General features: G+C 38.0%; 1 long non-coding RNA gene across 11 annotated transcripts in view; it reads right to left on the reverse strand.

The window, feature by feature from the left end:
- LOC115493798 (uncharacterized) overlaps window positions 1–21,134 on the reverse strand; it is a 251,267-nt gene that overhangs the window by 216,065 nt on the left and 14,068 nt on the right. For 7 of the 11 annotated variants that reach the window (XR_012053981.1, XR_012053978.1, XR_012053980.1 and 4 more), the window contains exon 2: window positions 11,548–11,630. The exons of 2 other annotated variants lie outside the window; for them this stretch is intronic. This is a non-coding gene — a long non-coding RNA (uncharacterized lncRNA). Of the gene's footprint in view, window positions 1–11,547; window positions 11,631–20,790; window positions 20,835–21,134 lie in introns of all 11 variants that reach the window. 2 more of the 11 variants (XR_012053977.1, XR_012053974.1) reach the window with 1 other exon arrangement.

Here is a 21,134-nt window from a genome sequence, read left to right on the forward strand (position 1 = left end):
AGCTCATAAATCATTGCTGTACTTCCAAAGACTTACATTTTCAGCCTATGACACTGTGTTTTACCCTCAATATACAAATACACCCATGACTCTATTTGGAGGCATTGGAAACACGCTTACTTAATGTTGTGTAAGAACACGGTATTTAGAAAACAGCACGGAGCAGAAAACTATTCTGCAGAGGCAGGTCCTCTCAGGAGCTAAATTAGATGCAAAAGGAAATTATTTTAGCTATATCTTGCCTGTTGATGGGAGACAAAGATTAATTTTCAGTTTCTTTGTGAAGATAAACTGCCTTCAGCCTGAAGACCTGAGCAGGAGAGCTGACTAAAATTGGATGGAAAATCAGCATTTCACCAGTAGCTGCTAGATAGCTAGATTCTCAGACATATCCTAAGTTTCATTTTTTAACAGCATTAAAATTCAACCAGTATATGGCATGATCTTTCTTTACTGTGCTGTGATAATGAGCACAGTAATGAAAAGTGGGAGCTTCTCCCCAAAGACTCTCATCACACTGATTCTTTTGCTAGGTTTGAGGCCACCAGGTGCCCTCTCATAAAAATGACTTTAAATGGGTGTAGTCATCATGAGGATAGATCCAGACCAGAAGATGAAGTAACTTCACTTGAAATACATTAATTTTATATAAAGGAGGTGTAAAATTGAGAGAACAAGAGTTGATACAGGCAACTGAGGTAAAAGTGGAAAATACTGCAGGATAAAAGAAATCCATTTGTTAAAGTTAAGAACTGGTGAATGGAAGGAAAAAATACTGTACAGATTAAAAAATGCACAGTCAAATGAAAGAGTTAACAAAAGATTTGAAATAGGGAACTATGAAAGTATTTCCTACCGGGGATAGGTGGGGAGGTTATTATTCTAATTCAGAAAAACATGATTATGTTCTCTTCTTCCTTTTCTTTCAACCCAGCATAAAACAAACCACTGGACATTTACATTGTCCTTGTATGTAAATAGAGAAAGCCTCAATGAAAAATAAGGGAACCAACTAGTATATTCTTTAGGGGGAATCCAAATTACCATGGCGAGGTGGTTCAGCACATATAGCAAAGAACAAGGTAGAATTGTTTCCTTAAGCAGAAGGGTTTGGAACTCTGGATGATCCCAGTTTTGAAGCTGTAACTAGGAGACATGATCTAGCACTTCAACTGTACTCAGTAGCTATTTTCTTTACTAGATGGCTTCTCATGGACTGTGACATAGAGGGAACCAGACAAAAACTGAGCACAATACAACCTAAGAAATAGCGCATTAGGATTTTATTGTGAAACTTCAATAGTGAAGCTTACAGCAATAAAAAAAAAAAATGATAAAGCTGTTGGATGAAAATGAGGTGGAACTCTCCAGTAGGTATGTACTACAGGATTTCTTATCTAAAGAAATGGGAATGGGCATTTCCAAAGATTACAGAAAGAGAGGTGTTTGTACACACACCAACTAAGGTTTCCTTCTACAAAACAAAAGCAAGAAACAGAGACAGGAAGAAAATCACAGGCTTGAGTAATAGCCAAAATGCAGTTTCAAATCTGTGTAAATGTCAAGGTAGAGGAAAGAAAGCAGAGAGGTCTCATACAGAGGGCTAAAAATCGATTCTCAAATCAATCAAAATTATGTCAGAAAAAGGGAAAAGGAGAGTGAAAGGAACAAGCACTTTGAGCAAGAATTTTTCTCCCAAAAGTTATTCTTTCCACCCATAAAAATAAAATCCAGAGTCCTAGCAGTGACAATAGATATGAATAAAAAACTGCAAACATTAGCTGAAAGAGAAAAAATGTAATATGATAACTAAAACACAAGGTGCAGAGTAAAAGTGGCCAGATGGAGAACACTCCCAGATTAAAATTTTGTAAACTTTTTATCTTTCAGCTCTCAGATGAAAAAGGTTGACCAAAACATTGGAACAAAGAAGTAGGAAGAAACACTAACAAATACTCTTTCTTCCATTTTCACTGAAAGTAATGAAGACTAAAAAAACAATTAAATTTCTGCCAAAGACACGAGTTAATGCAAATAGGAGAATTATTTTTAAAGGAACATAATATTAGAAGGAAGCACACAGTGTGAAGCCTCTCAGGTGTCAGAGAGGCAGGGAGTGCAGTACTCATTAATTCCCTGGGTTCCTTTTAATCTTTTCTTATAAAACTTATTTTAAAACTTCACTGGCTAACTTTTCCAACTCTGAACTTTTTTGCATACAGAATTTGTCAGATGCCAGGAAAAAAACTAGCCTCAAAAATCATAGCATCATCTCTAATAAGAAACTTTTATTTTCCCATGACCAGAAAAATAAAGCCTTCCTCTAAGGTGAGAGAAAGAGAAATTAGTAATTATAAAGTGAATATGTGTCACATGACTGTGGTGGCTCTGGTGTTGCCTTCAGTAATAAAAAAGACACCTAGAAACAGCCATTTCTACAAGATCGGGCTATGTATGTTGCACAGAAACATCATCCAGAGAAATTCTTGCAGAGTGCTGGCGTGGGAGTGCTGTGCTCAATGTATCTTTCTGATTCTTGTCCAATATATAGTTTCTGGCATGCTGAGGCAAAATCTAAATATGGAAAAGAGTTAAAGGGGAAGTACTAGATTTAAGATTTAAATTGGAGACAGAAGATCTCTTGTACTAGATCTGCCTTTTAGACTTTCAGGGGTTAGCTTTGAGCACAACTCAAAACCTGAAGCACACTGGAAAATTATTTTCAGGTTCATTCAAACAATAATCAAAAAATATAATCATGAAGAAAATTATGCCAATATATGTTGCTTATCAGTAACCATGGTTGGTATCAGAGCTAGACTATGAAAAACATTTTGAAAGCTAATTTGAGGAATAGGTTTTTGACAATGGCCCGTTTTGATTAACAGTGAGTGTTAAAGCATTCACTCAGTATGCTCAAGGTTTCATCATTCTTACATAGGAGCATGCAGAGTATAGCTGTTTGTTCCCTTAATTGTCATTTCACTTTGTGATCCAAATGGTTTCCTTGCAGTGATCCATTGGGTGATCCACTAGGTTTTGAAATTATATCAAAAGATTTAGAAAATGAGGGTGAGTTTTCACACTACCTTCAGAACTGAAGAAGGAGGTTGACAACCTGAGATGAACATTTGGGAAATCTACACATTTGACCTAAATTAGGAGATCTTTCTGACAGCTGGAAGAAAATCTGTCAATATGCTGAAATGCTTTCATTTCAAAATATTTGAAATATAGGTAGAAGAATAGGAATTTACATATATGTTGTTCTCTTTACAAGTATATGTTAAGAAATTGCCCAAGAACTGAGAACACAGGAGATGCTTAAATCAGGACTTGATCCTTCCAATAAATAAATAATTACAAGAATAATCTGAAAGGCATTTTTTTATTTCCTCACTGAAACTACTATAGGTAGATTTTGAGGTTTTTTTTCATCTAACAATCCCCTTTAGTTTTTGAAAGACATTCTGCTTGCTTGCCCTTTTTTGAAAATTTAGGTCAAGACCAATGAAGAAGACTGTATAGATGATTACCTTTAGTTTTGAAAAAAAAGATAGCATTAACAAGAAATTGCACAGAAAATCTGACTGTGAAGTTCAGATGGCACATGGGCATGTTCACAAGCTTGGTTACTTAAAGATTTCCTCAGTGAAGAAACCAGATTGAGGCCCACTATAGGCTTCCTAACATGATGAGATGGCTGATCCTGACACCACTGGAATAGCTGCATTGCAGATACAAGCCATGCCAAATTAAAGGTCCAGGCCTGACAATTTTTAAGGTAAAAGATAAAAGGATGCAATTCTTTCCTGGAAAAAAGGAGTACAAGCTCTTTTGTCAATTAACATGAAGAATAATTGATCTTAAAAGCCTAAAAATGAGTTATAGAGCCACTGACTGACAAGTTTAATTACAGGCAGAGCAAACATTATGCGGTGTGAAAGAGGAGTTCCCTTTTCTGATGCAACTCTTTTTGTACAGGCACCAATACATGAAATCAAAACATGATGCACAGTTTTTCTACATTTGCTCTTTTGTCAGTAAAAGGTAACATACTCAATTCATCATCTAGAACAAACATGGAGTAAAGATTTTCCACTCTAAACAAAAAAAAAAAAAATCTTAAATGTTTTGTAAGCACATACAAAAGTTAAAATAAAGACACTCTGAAAGGTTCTTTTTCCAGAAAGGGCACACAGTGGTTACTGCTGCTACCATCCAGTGAAAGACTGAATTGTGTCTCCACGTGAAACTGCTCTTTGCACTCTACATCTCTTCCTTCCCCTGCTTCTCCTCAGCAAGAGAAAGAATGAAAACCTTAACCCTTCTCCAGCACTTCTGATGAAGCATGCTCATTTACAGGCAGCTGTCCCATCCTGATCTATTTTACCTGACCTTGTCCCAATAAGGGTTATTCTAATACCTGCAATATCTTGAAAATTCTGGTGATGGCTGAAATGGGATAAATGGTCTTTTCTGAACTTTATGTAATAAGGAAAGAAATTGTCAATGTCATGTCTGTCTGAGAATAATTTGTTATTATACAGATTTGAAGATGAACATTTATGGTAATGTTTTGGCATTAATAGCAGTTGAGCATCCCCAGGAAAATGCAACCTACTATGGGAAAGTAAGGATCACAGGACTTCAGTCTCTTTTTCATCTCTGGCTGATATGTTCCAAGTCATATGGCTTTATAAATTCTTACTGATCTCCATCAACACATCTCTTTGATGTTTAAAGTCTCAGCTGGAGTCACATTTGTAAGCCAATAGCTCCTTTCAAAATATTTATGTCCCTTGACTCAAAGTTCAAAACAGGGCAAGATTCACTTTGCATAATCACTTTGAATAAGCACAATATTTCTTTTACAACAATTTGAGGGACAGGCATGTTGTGCATCTTAAGACACTATACCTCATGCAAATTTTGGTACTGGTGCCAAAGAACTATAACCTTTTAGTGAAAGATAACAATGTGCTCAGTTCTTTGCACAGTAAGCCAGTTTTGACTGAATTGAAATCAGCTTCATTGATCTGTAAGTTTTCCATGACAAGATTCAAACTATAACAACATTCAGAAAATGGAAATCATGTACGTACTTTACTGTGGCTCCAATCTATACAAAAACTACCCATAAAAAATACAGTGGCAAGAGATGGTGATTAAGTCAATAGAGTTCATTAGGCCTTCATCTCCCAGAATTTAATAAATAATGACATCATTTCTCCATAATTTTTAAGCCATATGTACTTTCTCTAGTTGGAGACAAAATGGTAGATTTCAGTTTATATAGTCCTCTTCAGAATATAGATTTTACGAATGTCACCACAGGATTTGCTTCGCAAGACTTCTAGATTTATGATTCTACTGCCCTTCTGCTTCCTAGGCATTCTTGGCAAGATGCTGAAGCTCCCAGCAGGATGTCAGTACTTGGGCTAGATGATCCAGAGAGGGTGTGAGACAAATAGAGAGGAGGAGTGGTTCCTTCATTTCTCATCTATTTGCATAGCTCATTCTGTCTGGACTGCAGGACCCAAACCAGCTGCTATACAAGAGACAGCAATTGCCACATAGAAAGACACACTCCAAATCATTCCGTAACCCACATTCCAGATACTCCCGCTCTCAAAGCCAGAGTCAAATAGAGGATTATATTAAACATAGGTGTCAGTTTCAACCTCTTTGCAGCTGAGCCCAAGAGGTGCTGCTGTCTTCTCTCTCTCATTTGCATTCTCCCATCTGTTCTGTCTTCATTTCCTGACACCCCTCACAAATGATTACACTCCTTTTCTCAGTCCTCCTCCATCTCCTTCCTTCTCCCAGTAGAGCCTCTGTCACTGCCTTCTTACTTGCCCTTGCCTTTCCAGACTGTCACAATTCTTCCTCCTTCCCCAGCTTCAACCACCACAAGTCCTTTCCTCCTTTGCTCTGCTTTGCCTCTCCCCATCAGCAGCTGTTCCAGGGCCCAACGCTTCCTGAACCTGCTGACTTTATGACAAATCTGTACAAACACAGGAAAAACATGGTAGTCTATAAGCCTTTTGTGAAAGTGCATTGCAGTTGCATCTCTCACCAAGCATAAGTATAACCTTGATAACAGTGGTATAGATAAAAGATGTCATTTAAATGAGATGTATTTTTTCTTTATATTTCAGTTAATTATTTTTTCCTGCATTGCAAAACAAAAGAAATATTTGGGTATTCTCTGAGACCCAGAAATTTTGCAGAAAATTCTGGTGAATTTCTGCCTAGGCTATTTGAGGAACATGGGAAATTACCAATTATCTTTCAAAATTTTCAGTTTTTTACATCTGAGAACAGTCTACTACACACAGAAAAACTAATGGAACATGGCTGCTCCATAAAGTAAATATCTTAATAAAATAAATACATTGTCCTTCTTATATGAAATCCATCAAAAGGCAAAGAGAAAATGCCTAGGCATTTTAGATGATCCAACAGAGAATATCATGACCACTGAGGTGACAGAGCAGGTCCAAATGTACTACAAAGACTGCCTTACATTGAAACCATCGACTACATTTACAAGGGGCTACATTAGAAGATTGCCCAGGTTATTGAGTATTTACACGCTATACTACTAAACACAGGTTTTAACCACAGAGAAAACTCAGCTGAGAACTACAATGCAGCAATTCTTACATCCTACATACTTTCATCCAACTGCAGCAATCCACAGAGAAATCCACTTTTCAGGACCTGCTTCTGCTTCTCTCCAGTTACATCCACATTCTTAAGCATTCTAAAGAAATGGCATGATACAAACACACTGTGAAGCCAATGGGCAATTTTGTCTGTAAAATAATATGGCAGAATAAAATTTCATGAGGATATACGAGATGTACTTGACTTACACACCTCTCTGTTATTCTCTAGCAAAGAAAAGTCAATTCTGTGGGGAAAATTAAAATTTAGAAAAGATTGCTGTCATGCAAATTGCCACTGCCTTATTTGAGAGGGCTTGTTTTTATCTTGTGAGTGATCACATAAGAAGGCCCAGCAGATCGATGCTCTGTGGAACAAGTTGCAAAAATACAGAAAAGAAATTTCTAAATGTCTCCGCTTAAGAAATTTCTTCTCTCTGTGATCTGAAGCATTATCCCTGGTCTGCAGGGGCCTAAAGATTATTAGGAAAAGTTAATCAGCTTATAATATAGGGGTCCACTCCATACCAGGATTTTTACTGCTCACTGAAGAAGGTTGAAAATCACTGCTCTAGATCCCTTACAAGCAGGTTTTGTCTGCATGGTTGCATTCTGCCCGAACAGCTACATAAGAGGAATTAACCACATTTCACAGCTTGTTTCTCTATACTGCCCTATATCTATGTGCCACTATTCTTACCTAATTTTACTGCTAGCAAACCCTGGCTTCAGATAGGGCCCAATGAGAGTGTGCAGAACTCACCCACATAGAACTCCAGCAAGTTTGCTGGGATTTCCCACACTGAATCAGGAGCAGAAAATGTATGTGATGTGCACAGCCGGTTGTATTTATACTCCTCTGACCAATCGCACATTTGGGGATTTTGGTGTTACCAAAGTTATTTAACTCTCTGCTTTATATTAGGTGTAAAGGAAGAAAGTTGCACTAGGTTGTAAATAAGATGGCATAAGTATCTACACTGAAAGCACAAAAACAGATCCATTGTCATAGGGCGTCCTTGAATCAGACCATTGTCATAGGGTGGCCTTGAATCAGGCCTTCAAAAAATAATTCTACTTTTGACATCTTGAATTCTTGCTTTGATTCCAAGTGAGGAAAACAGAACTAACATGCATGACATAATTCAACTATGAATGCCTAAAATAGAATTTATTCTGGCTATTTACTTTGTATGCAGTCTTGCATAGGTTTATTTTTTATATCTGTGACACCTTTATTTGCTGCTGCCTCTTCCTAAAAACAATGAGCTCTTCCTGTGCTTTTGCAGACCATTGTAAGTAAACTATTCTCCTTTTGGTTTTAAAATTATCTTTTGCACAAGAAACATTTGTCCTGCATAAGAACCAGTAAATGAAAGAGGACATTGAGTAGGAGATACATCTGTGTATAATATATTACAGAAAGTTTTATGACTTTCTGCACAGTGATTCCTTTGCTATTTTACTGTTGTGGGCCACAAGCCATTCTAGAGTGACTGAGAAATCAGAAACTTCTAACGTGCCGTATTATCAAAGAAAATTATAACATGCATCTGGTGTTGTATGTAGATCTGGACCTTCCTCACTTCCCAATCTCTTCTTCCACACTGGTTTTTGGACAGATTTTCAAATGAGCTCAAACATGGTAGTAGACTGTCTTACAGACCTGACCCAAAACTTGTAAAAATCTTGGAAGCTTACAAAATCAAGTATCAGAAATCTGGAAATCTCGTTTGTATCTAGTACCTCACTTAATATTCCAGGCTATCTCTCTTTTGGAAGTTTTCAAAATCACTTGCAAAACCTCAGGGAAAATGTTGTAACTGTTTCTGCACAAGTCTTACTCCAACTATATGGGATCCTTATGATTGCTGGAGAAAATCAAAGAGTTTTAGCCAAATAGCTATTTGTGAATTATTGCTCTTTAGAGTATTTCTCTTTCCTGCATCCCCACCACCACCCACACAGTTTCATCCTTCTATTCTTGTACTTGAATCATTCCTCAGCTAAACTATGTACTGATCCTTCTCATTTTCAGCCCACATTTCAGTAAGTATAAGTCCTGTACTCGTGTTCTCTCAGATTTTAACTATCATTACAGTCTTTAATTTCCATCTATCAGGCATGAAAGGGAATATTCTGCTTGGTTGAATATAGTGAGAAAGAACTATTTGCTCTTCATTTTCCATTCTCCTTTCTGCCCATGTGGAAGTGGATAGACGTCTCTGATCCATGCTTTGTGCTTGTTACAAATCCTGTCCCAGTTTTTCCAGTTTTAATACCTGCAAGTTTTCTGTGCAGGAAGGGACATGAAGACAGCCTTGTGCTTAGAAGAGAGACAGAGGGTTATGAGACCACTGGAGAACAGTTTGTTTAAGACCACCAGGCAGCAACTGGCAGAACAAGAGGACACAGTCTCAAGCTACGTCAGGGAAGGTTTAGGTTGGATATTAGAAAAAAAAATTTTCACTGAAAGAATAATAAAATACTGGAATTGTCTTTCTAGGAGGGTGGTGGAATCACCATCTCTGGATATGTTTTAAAAAAGACTGGATTTGGCACTTGGTGCTATAGTCTAATTGTGGTGCTAGGGCGCAGGTTGGACTTGATGATCTTAGAGGTCTCTTCCAACCTCATTATTCTGTGATTCTGTGAATTAAAAAAAGCCTGATAGACAGTCTGTGAGCAGAGATAGAGCAAATACAAGCTGAGACAGTCAAGCAGGTTGTTGATCTACATAAGCAATTATCAGAATGACTTTGTGAAGCACATAGAGCCAACAGAACATGCCGGACTGGGAACAGAGAAATCAGGCAGTGAGCCTGGATGAGAAGACAAGATACTCTCTGGCAAATTCCAGAGGTTTGTGCTCAGCGTTTGTCAGCACAGACCCAGACTAGAAGTGACAACACGGACAACAGCCATGGAATCCTGACCTTATAGTGCTGCTATGAAAATCACAGTGAGTTTTGCTGACTACTGAAAGTAGATTCTGAAAGAGCCATGCCTCTCATGTCAGACAGCCTGAGCAGGGGGGGGATTCCTGGCAACGTATCAAGAATTCAAACTTACTGCTTTATAACTATCTGTGACTTTTCAGCACAAAAATTCAGCTTAATATATCTGTCATGGCTTATCACAACATACTCTGTGATAACATACCAACATAACAATAGTCAGCCAGCGCTGGTATTTTATCAAGAACCTCTTTCAAACATTATTTAGGTGGGAGAAGGGAGAGGAGACCTGCAATAAACTGATAAACTTGAAATTTTTGGTTTATTTTTGCTGTCTTTAAATATATTAATCAGCTTTTTACTTTTTCCAGTTTTGTCCTTAAGTGCAACTTCCCTGGTACAAATTATCACATACTGTGATATGGAGTCTGAAAGCTTTTGCAGAATTAAAAGTCACAAACACATGCAAGCCCAGAGCACACAAGTTACAACTAAATGGTTGTATGGGGAAAAGAAATGAAATATGAAGAGATATGTAAGAAAGACACACACTGTTTGAACAGCTCTTGGCCCTTTTCTGTTCATAGTTTCTGAAGGTCCACCAAACTGCATGTGGTTTACTAAAAGTAGAATGTCCACATCCATGTCACAGCTTAAAGAAAATAATAGTCCAGCTTCAATTATATTGAAGCCAACTTCATTTCTTCATGGAAGCCAACAGACTGACAAGAGGAACAGACCCATACCCAGGTCAATTATCTGATCCATTTAGACTTCTGCTATATAAGAAACTCAGACTAGAGCTTAGCCTCTGGAGCTGAGATGGCAAGTGGCACAGTGTGACTCACCTTCAAATGGCTAGTCTTTCCCTTCCTAACACACAGCTGAATACTCTCATCCATACTACTGGTCAGGAAAAAACCTCAGCATATGGTCCTCCCCAAACCATGCCATGTGTCAAACAGGGCCATGGGTACAGTTATACATTACCAAAGGTCAGTACCCAGCCTCAGCATTGTTTAGGGGATGAGCATGTAGCTGGTAGTCCTCTTACAGAAGAGCAACAGGAGCCCAGCTGAAATGTGACACAAGGAAGGTTGCTGGGGTGTGGTTTGGGTTACCCCATGTTGTGGTTGCTCCCTCTCCCGCTCTTTATGTTAAATGGTCCGTCCCTCCTTCTCCTCCTCCCCCTCTGCCTGTCAGTATTCCCTTTCCCCACCCATGTTATGTGACCTTTTTCTAAGTCATTCCCCGGACCCCACCCGGGGGCTTGTCTGTCACTTTGAGGTCTCGCCCTTCTATCCAGAAATTTCCAGCTAAGGCCTCGGGTGATAGGCTGATTCCTGGGAACCCCTCCCTTCCTCTCACCTCACTGGACATATCCCCTGCTTGTCATTCCCTTTACCACTCCCAGGCTGTTTCCTATTGGTTTACTGTTGTTCCCTCCCCATGTTGCCACCCCCTTTTATATACCCTTGCACACGGCGCTGGGGTGCCTTTTGGGGCATATCCTATTCGAGCTAAGGTTGTCCTGGTGGACTGCCAATGAACTCGGAGCTGTGATACCCCCAGAAGGACAACTCCTGCGTTTCTGTTAACGTCGCTTTGAGTCCTTGCCTGGTCTGGTGGATCAGAGCCCACTGGTCGCATTCCTCGCCCGCAGTGGCCATAGGGAGTGATGTTTGTTGGCCGCTGTGCCTAACACCTGAGCTAGCCACCAACCTGAGAGGCAGGAGGCAATAAAAGAAATGGTAGAAACTGAACTGGCTCAATTAAAAAAAAAAACCAGCTGTGAGACCAGGGATGATATTTCCATTATTTGTTCCTGTGATAGGCTGCTGTCATCATCCTGCCACATGTACCGAGTTTACCAAATAGAAAAAACCAAACCAGTCACAAATGAGAAAAGTGTCACATACCTTGCAGTGAGTGCCTTTTTTCTATAAAAATTTTGCCCAATGCAACAAACTTCTTTCCTCAAAAAGCTTCTTCTGACTTTCCCCTGTCAAATACATTCAATGAAAGTAAAATGAGGCCAAAGGGACGAAATGAGCAAACAAAAAATAATAAAAAACCTATTCAGGTAATTTATCCTTCAGACTTCTACAAAGTCCAAACTAAAGTTGTTATTTGTCATTAAAAATCTGCAGTAGGCCACTTACTTTCACATAGCATGTAACTTTTGAATGTTGAAAGTAACTGTTCCCAAAACATTCCTCATTAATTTCATCTGAGTTTGAAGTTGTGGATGTCCAAACTGTGGAAGAATTCAGTACCACATTGAATGGGACTCTGAGCAACCTGGTCTAGTGGAAGGCATCCCTGTCTACAACAGGAAAGTGGAAACTAGACAATCTTAAAGGTCCTTTCCAATCCAAACTATTCTATGATTTTATTCTTTGACTGTATCAAATAAGCCCTACATCAAGGAGAGCAAATCACCCTGGGATAAGTCTGGAATGAACTTGTAAAGCCTGCACACTAGTGTAAAACCTAGGTAATCTATGTAATGGTGTTATCTAAGAGGCAAACTGCTTTAAGCAGGTGAAGATTTCAAGGGGAACAGAACAGAGGGAATAGTGTAGGGGACAAAGTTTCAAGATTTTTCCTAGTTTAGGCAGCACCTTTTTATCTGTGACATCTCAGTCAGAGTCAGTGCTCAGAAAATGTTCTCATGCACTCACTCCATTTCATACACAGTTAACCTGGCTTCAATTTGTATCCTCTCTTAGGTTTAGGCAGTAGTGTTACTAAACAAAACAGTGATTTTTTTCTTTAAAAGTTCCATTTCGGAGGAGAAACTACAAAAGGACAAGGAAACGGACTTTGTATCAGGAAAATGTGCTTTGCAAATTTGTATTTAAAATGGATTGTGCTACAAGTCTTCTGGTGGTGGGGAAATAATCCCATTTTCCATATGTATAGTAGAGGTTACCTAGGTTCAACAGGTAAAACTGCTGTTCCACTTGTTCTAGGGGAAAAGCAACACCTTCTTTGTCACACTAATTTCATCACATGTGCCAGATCCTAAGGAAGGAATAGGAATCTATGTGAGTCCTACACTAAAGAACAAAATATAAGTAGATGTGGCAAGAAGATGTCTCAGGAGGAGGAGCAAAAAGGCGGCTAAAAGCAGCAAACCTGCAAACCAACAGAAAGATGTTCTAAGGGACAGGTGAGATGGATTTGATAAGCAAATCCATCATGGAGGCATGGAGCTGATGGGGCAAAGATACCACAATACAAAATGGTGAGAGATTCAGAACAGAGCCAGGGGGATAAGGAACAAGTGACTAGAGGCCGGACACAGAGTGAAGAGCTGGAGAGGACAGAAAGGTGAGAGTAGCATTGTCAGAACAATGTAGGGTTCTTTCTAAGGATAAAATGCTCACCTTTGTGAGAGTCTTGAAGACCTTACAAGTGAAGGAAGGAAAAAAACCATGAATGTGGACCTGTTTTGACTATCTTTGCTTGTGCTTATGGACAATTGCAGGAAATTCAAAGTGATCTTACAGACAACAAAAATATTAAGCTGAGGGACAATATAGTCCAATGCCTCAGCACATAGATATTTAAGACAGAATGCATAGAACTTCTCAAACACAGAAGAAAAACAACAGATTTTGTCATTACTCTAGAAAGCAGGGAAAAGGAAAAAACCATATGAGGAGCAGATTGGTTGTTATAGGTGAAGGGTGTCTGATACTTTGGTGACATCCCACTACATCAGCAGCAGGCAGGGATAAATCTTAATGCTCCTGAGCATTTTAATTCATTAAAAAATCCTGTTACATGAAAGACTCCTTTTTGTATAAATCAAGAAACATCAATACAGAACAATGGGTCAGAGCTTTGGCAAACTTCACAAAAATGACTGATTCATGAAATTACCAAACTGTACAGGCTGAACTAATTGGTGATAGAATAATGACAGGACAAAAATCCAGGCGGTCAAATGTGAATGCTTAGAGATCCCATTAACTCTACAGAGAATCAGAGACATACACAGCTAATGAATAAACTCACACACAAAGAAAGAACACAAACAAAGCAGTCACAAAGGTGTTTAAGAAGGCAGAGAAAGGAAAGCATGAAAATTTACTGGAAATTCAGCAAAGAAAGACATACAAATACAAAGCAGAAGATATGCAGAAAATCCAAAAACCTATGGTAATTGAAAGGCAAAAAAAGATAATAATGAAATTCTCTTTACATAGGACCACATTCAAAAATTCTGACAAGTCATTATGCAAAGAAAGGCAGACAAGAAAAAAATGCCCCCATACTTAGAAATAAATCAGTGACTCAGAGATCTTTGCATGTATGTGACATCAGTGAAGTGCAAAAGAGCAAAAAAATGAATGGACTGTGAAGTTCAGACTAATACCAGATGCAACGGCAGGGCAGCATAACAGAGTAAGAAAGAGAATGAGAACGAACAATGGGCATCAATGTGTGTGAAAGGCACAAAGATGTCTTTAGAAGTGTATTTAAAGAGACAAAAAAATAGCAGAACCAAATTTTTGACTCTCTGATAACATAATCACAATACCATCAGCCAAGTAATTTAAGACAGAATATCATGTTAGAAGTAGATAAAGTGAAAGTTCATGTAGTTCAGATGTTAGGAAGACGTTTAGCAAAAATAAAAGAGTTATTAGCCTTGCACATTAAACCTAAATTACAGATGATTCCTGTGAGACACACACCAATGAAAATCACATTCCATGTAGCCAACACTCTACTGTATCCATTCAATGAAGGAGTGGACTTTTGTGGCAAGACATGAAATTAGATGCTTAGAGACAATAAATTATCAAGTATGCACTCTTAAGTCAGTAAAAAAGTTAATATCTCTTTTTATTTGTTTCAAAATCACACATTAAGTAGCAACATTTCAGAAAGCAGCATATTAGATATCAGAAAGCCAAATACATACATTAAAAATTAAAAGAATGAGAATAATTAAAAGAATAAGTGCTCACAATTAAACTTATGATATACTAAAGCAAAACATTTCATAATAAAATCAGTAGAGGTTACCAAGTGAGAACAGCATCTATTTTGCTGTTGCCACCATAGAAAATGACTAGTACATGCTACACAATGTATAAATTCTGCTTTTTCACTTGGAAGCTCAGACAGCATGCAGGAATGTTCAAGAATCGGTGATGTCGCCCAACTGTTGCGCTGCCATCCTTGACAACCCCATTTATGAGGGGTGGGAATGGAGTAGGAGCACAGTTTTAACTATATGGAGATGCACTATAAGGCCTGTTTTATTTACCATTACCAGTGAAAGTCTATTGTGTGCCACTCAGGTGGGAAAAGTTCAAGCTGTGTGTTCAAGGAGATGGAACTATTCAGGCAAAGTTTAAATACTCATGACTACAGATCATTATTAAAGACTGGTGCCTGTTACTCAATCTGCAATGTTAGGTATTTGATGCATGGTACACAACAGAGGTATGTGCTTACCAAGTTATGCAAAGCAGCTTTACACCACAAATAAATAGCAACTAAGTCAGAGCATGAGATCTTCTGCCAGCTAGTATTCTTTCTGTCCTTCTATAACACAGAAATATAAAATGTAAGGCTAAGGGACTGTTCTACCATGCTGCCAGGTCAAGGAGATCAAAAGAGTCTAGTAACAAATCCTCCAGAGCCAACATTAATATACATTCACATTTGTTGTGTTGGATACTTTGTAGGGTGACTTCACCTGTCCCTCTGAACAGCATGATTTCACACAAGCCAAATGTGTTGTATTTTCCCCCTATATTCTCATATCATAATATCCACACATAATGAAAGCAGAAAAACTCCTAAGAGATCAGAGCCACTCTGAAAACAGGCAAGAGAGAAGGACCATACAGAAGCCAGCACTGGAATTAATCTTCCCTAATTGTAGGCATACAGAAATTACACATGGTCTCTAAACTACTTGCTTACTCTGGTCTTAGAGTTATAGATAGCTATCTCTGGATGAGGTAACTGTCCTGGAGGCCCCTATTTCTTCCAAGTTTTCTCAGGGAAAACCTTAGAGCTAGTTTAGAGTACAGACTAGCCTTTTTTCAAAATAAAGAATCAGCAAAATCCAATTTTCCTAATGCTAGTCAGAAGAATAAGAGAGTTAAAATTTATTATTTACTTCCAAATGAAAGATGGGAAAGAGAAAATTTCTAAGATCACAGAATGGACAAGGTTGGAAGGGACCTCTGGAGGAAGCATGGTCCAGCTCCTCGATCAGGCAGATTGCCCAGGATCATGTGGTGTTGTAATATCTCAAGGATGGAGACTCTACCTCCTCTCTGAGAAAGCAGTGCCACTGCTCAGTCACCCTCACAGTAAAGGTGTTTCCTGACTTTCAAGTGAAAACATCATATGGCATCTTCCTTGTATTCCAAGAGATAATCATAAAAAACATGGGGCAACCCCTTTGTGACAAACGTCCTGTAACAAGTAATGTCTTTGATGAAACGGGGTAGTATTTGAACAAGTCTCAGTTTTTTTTCTTCACTGACTACTGCACCAATGTATCACAGCTGATTGTTCGAAATGCTTGAGGCAGCTTGCAGGGTTCATGGGGAGTTCATGCCATAGTAATTTATAAGAATGATTATGAAAGGAATTTTGGACTGAGCAAGAAGAGCTTGAGTAAAACAGGACAAATGGCCTGATTAAGGACAACAAGTAAAACCAGAGCAAACTCTCAGGGAAAGGAAAGAGACCACATTTAATGTACATGCTCTGTAAGAGAACAAATTTGATAGTAAGTGAAGGTAGATCACTTTAAAAGAAAAAGCAGTACATTTATATTCACAGAGTCTCCTATATGAGGCAACCCAGTATTAAATTTGTATTTTCACTGGCAAACAAGACTGCAACATGACTGAAAAGAATAGTAAGAAAAGTGAATAGTAGGATTTAAGGTGTTTTTCTGAAATTAATTTTCATTAGTCTTTTGCAATAAGAATGAATATCTTCAGAAAGTCATGATTAAGAAAGGGATCCAGATCTGTGAACTAATAAAAACCCCCACAGTACCTTGGAAACTGCCATCTCATAGGTCTGCTGGTAGACAATTTTTCAGAGAATATATTTGCAAGCAAGTCACCAAGTTTCAAAGGCTTGATGGAATACTTTCACTTAATCTTGCATAGAAATATTTCTTAAAATGGGCTCAAAAATTCCAGATATGACATTTTTCCCATTAACAAATAACTCTGCTTTGAGGAGTGCACAGATACACACCTGAAACACTTCTGCCTTACAGGTTCATCTTGACAACCTATAAAGCAGGAGCACGTGACTTAGCATGTGATTGTAATGGTAAGCTTAAGTGATGCTCAAGTAGAGATCAGATCTGTACTGGGACAGCTCTTCTTTTGCTGTTTATGAAATCATTTGTCTAAAAGCAGCTGACAGCTGTTAGCTTATAACTTTGTAAAAAAACCTAAACATCTTAGCACAAAAACTGGATATCAAAGAACTCTAATGGAAAATGGGCCCCACAATTTAAGGAGGACAACAAAATTGATGAAAGGGATGGAAGGGATGTCTTCTGAGGAGCAGCCAAGGACTTTGGGTTTGCAGAGTTTGAGTAGAAGGAGGTGAGTGGTGAATTCATTGTGCTCTACAGCCTCCCGAGGAGGGGAAGGAGAGAGGAAGGGGCTGAGCTCTTCTCCCTGGTATCCAATGATAGGACATATGGGAAACATTCAAAGCTGTGCCAGAGGACGTTTATACTGGACATAAGGAAGCATTTTATTTTTACAGAGAGGGCACAGAAGCCCAGAAGCAGACTTCCTAGAGAGGTGGTTGATACCCCAAGCCTGTCAGTGTTGAAGAGGCTTTTGGACAATGCCCTTAATAATATGATTTAACTTTTTATCAGCCCTGAAGTGGTCAAGACGAGATTATAGATCATTCACAGCTTAAAATATTTTTTTATGTTCTATTCTACTTTTAAAAAAGCATTCCTCAGACAGTCCACCAGTCTGATGTGAATAGAACATGAGACAAAAAGCAATAGATGACAAAATAAATTTAACATACCCCAGCACAAGATGAAGCAAGTACAAAGCAGTTGCCAGTCCTCGAAAGAAAGACTTGATATTTTTTGTAGCACCTTGCTAAACAAAGACTTTGTACCAAGACACAGAAGATATTATTCCCCAAAAAACCCTATTAAACTGTCATGGTTTAGGAATGGTATTCCCCAATCTAGTGTTCTTCCCCAGTTTAGTGTTCCCCTGAGAGCACTCCAAAGCATGCACAGCTCATTAACTTCCTTCCTCTCCCTCTGTAAAGGGCTGGAGAGGAGAATTGCAGGTGTAAAAGCTAAATATCACTTGTGGAAATAGGAAAAATTTACTAGAAACAATGTGACAAGAAATGAACAGTAGCAACAACAATAGTAATAACAGAGTGTAAAAGAAAGGTGAACAATCCATGCACACCAGCTCAACATGCAGAATCTGGTACCATCCTGACCACTCGCCCTTGTGAGCTGGGTTGATATGTTCAGGTGCTCTGTGGAGTGGCACAAGGTAGATTTTCAATTTTAATCTAGTTGGACATCACAGTTCTGTAATAGAATTTTAAAACAAAGAACCTGTACCTTTCAGCTCAACATTTTCCTGAAATTTTCCCAAATGTGGAAGTAAAACTAAAATAAAATAAAATATTCATGCAGTAGGACAGAAGTTATCTGCCAGAAAACCTCTTTCTCAATTCAGTGATAAAACTGGAAGCAAAGCATGGAGATGCTGAAGATTTAGACTAGTGTAATAAGAAAACAGCTTTTAAAGGAGACAAAAATGTCAATTAAAATGTTTATAGTCATGGCATTTTGCTTTTCACTGCTGCATGACAACCCAATATTTGTTCAAATAGCAGGGATAAGCCAATTCCACAGGTTCAAAGAAGCACAAGTGAGCAAATTCAAACAATACCATAGAAACAACCTTGTGATCACCTCAATTAAAGAAAATTCGATCCCTCTGGATCACTACGTGAACACTCAAGGTATTGACACAAAAATCCTAAAACTCATAGAACTGGGTTTAATGCATTGCTTTCATTTTTTTCCTGCAGTCATTATCTAATTAGAGATAGGATAAGTGGGTTTCCCCACCTTTCTACACTGCATTTTCCCTTCATTCCAGAATTCACAGTAATTGATAAAAACACACTTCAGCCCAGAATTGCTATCAGTTACAGCCTGGTGCAATTCTGGTTTAAGTTCATAACAATCTAATATACTTTTGCAACAAAAGTCAACATCACTATTCAATGTGAAGGGCAAAAGGGAAAATGGCAAGGTTATTGTTTCTGGCAAAAAAAGAACTTAAATATTTTCTCTCAAGATTAGATGAGCTCATATATGATGGCACAGAGGCGTGCAACATCAGAAATCCAGGGGTTCAAAACTGGAGGCAATCTGCAGGAGTCAGCAAAGAACAAATGTCAGACAGTCACATTGAAGCACAAGTAAGACTACAGCCAACTTCTGTGTCATTTATGGAATTTGCCTTTCACCTGCATGCCTCAGTGATCACAGCACCTTCCCATTCCTCCTGCAGGAACAGCGATAAGATGAGGTAGATCACTCACTTCTGCCTAGCTGAACAGTTTGCCAAAAAAAAAAAGACCTGATCAGGGCTGACACATGTAGCCAGTGTGGATCTCAGAGCCGATGACTCAGATAAACACATGCTCATGACTGATTGGGTGCTTCACGTACCAAAGTCAACAAAAGGCAAGATCAATAAGAAAATAAAACAAATCCTGAGATCAGCTAAAATTTTTACTTCGTGACAAAAACCAGAGGTCTTACGACGTGCATACAGCCTGGAAATAAAGACTTTGGCTCATTCAGCATAACCACTTAATTTTGAAATAGACTTAGTCTGATTGTATGTGTCCACATCATGGTCCATAAATTTTCTGGCTTTAAATGGGTCTCCCTATTCTACATAGGTATCTCTTTATTAGTAGAACTATAAAGAGTGTGATTATTGTCTCTGCCCTGCAAATCAAAGCCTCATGTTTACAGTTAAACTACAGTGTTACAATCTTTGACTTCTAAAACCCATGTTTTTCACTTAAATTAGTGATTCGCTTTACTCAATAGGTCAAAAAAGTCACACAAAGAAAATTCAGATACCTAAAGTGGGATACAGATGTTCTCTAAATTAAATGACACTGATTTTATTTCTTGTCGTGACTACAGAAGTTTTAAAGTACTCTTAGAAGAAAAGTGTTAAGATTACTCTCCTTTGCATAATTTGTCTGCATTTACTGCATAGCTGTGGCTGCGACTAAGAAATATTCTTTCACTGATAGGTATTATAACTTATAAGTGAGACAAGAAGTAAAAATACAGGTGTTTTGATAAAAGCCCAAGCATTACACACATTATAACCATTTTTCATTCTTAGAAATTGAATATGCATTGCTTAGAAGTTTGGGGGTTCAGTTTTATTTTCCTTTATTGGCACGTCTAAAACTGATTTAGGAATATCAAAAACCCTACCAAAATCTATCAAATATCTAATACAAATGAGGAAAGGAAAATTACTAAATATGCTATTTGGACACTTAGTCAGCAGTTATTATAGTCCCTCCTCTAAAAAAAAAGTTTAACATTCTATTGATAATACATACATTTTTTTTCACTTTCAAAGTTTAAATGATCCTGTGACTGCTACACTACGTTAAACACACACATTTCCAGCTCCACGATAGGGATAAAATCTAGAAGAGCAGGATGAGAAAATCCAAGGATCCAAGATTTTGTTCAAGCAGTTCCAAAGAACAATCATCTATTGCACATTTTCCCTTTCTTTGAGCAAATTTTTAAAAGCCCAAAAAATGAAGATGACATTTACAGGGAACAGTAACAGCTATTTGCAAAACAAAAAAAAAAAAAAAAATTGCTGTTGTTAAAATAAAAGAGATTTCACATTACAAATTAACATCTCTAAGATATCAGACTACATTGTGCAGGATTTGTTACTGTCTGGATCCAGCTTTTATAATCATGTGGGCTGGGGTCCTCATGATAACTAATATTTATAGGATTCTTATAACATATGCTCAAGTGGAATCCACAACCCCTAAAATTTATTGCTTCCTCCCATATTAAATTATTTTACCTTAGGTGGTTTTTGATGGTCTGGTGGCCTTTTGAGAGAGGTTCCTGCAGAAAAAAATCCAAGAAAACCACACATTCTAATTTGAAGTACAGTAGTAATGTACAAAACATTTCTTACTTAGAAGGAGGAAGCACTAACAGTGTCAACATTTCACCTGAGATTCCAGCTGCTAGAAGAATTATTCAAGGTGAATGAGAGTTTAATTTCTTACAGAATTGTTCTCTCTTCCTTTTCCCCATTCTTCCCAAGGTACCACCACAAACTCATAAATTTCTCATATTTTTTCCAAGTGGGGACGTGATGAAAACCAGAACATGAGGTTTGGAGAATCTGGATTATTACCT

This window comes from Taeniopygia guttata, chromosome 2, assembly GCF_048771995.1.
Source record: "Taeniopygia guttata chromosome 2, bTaeGut7.mat, whole genome shotgun sequence".
Taxonomy (NCBI): Eukaryota; Metazoa; Chordata; class Aves; order Passeriformes; family Estrildidae; genus Taeniopygia; species Taeniopygia guttata.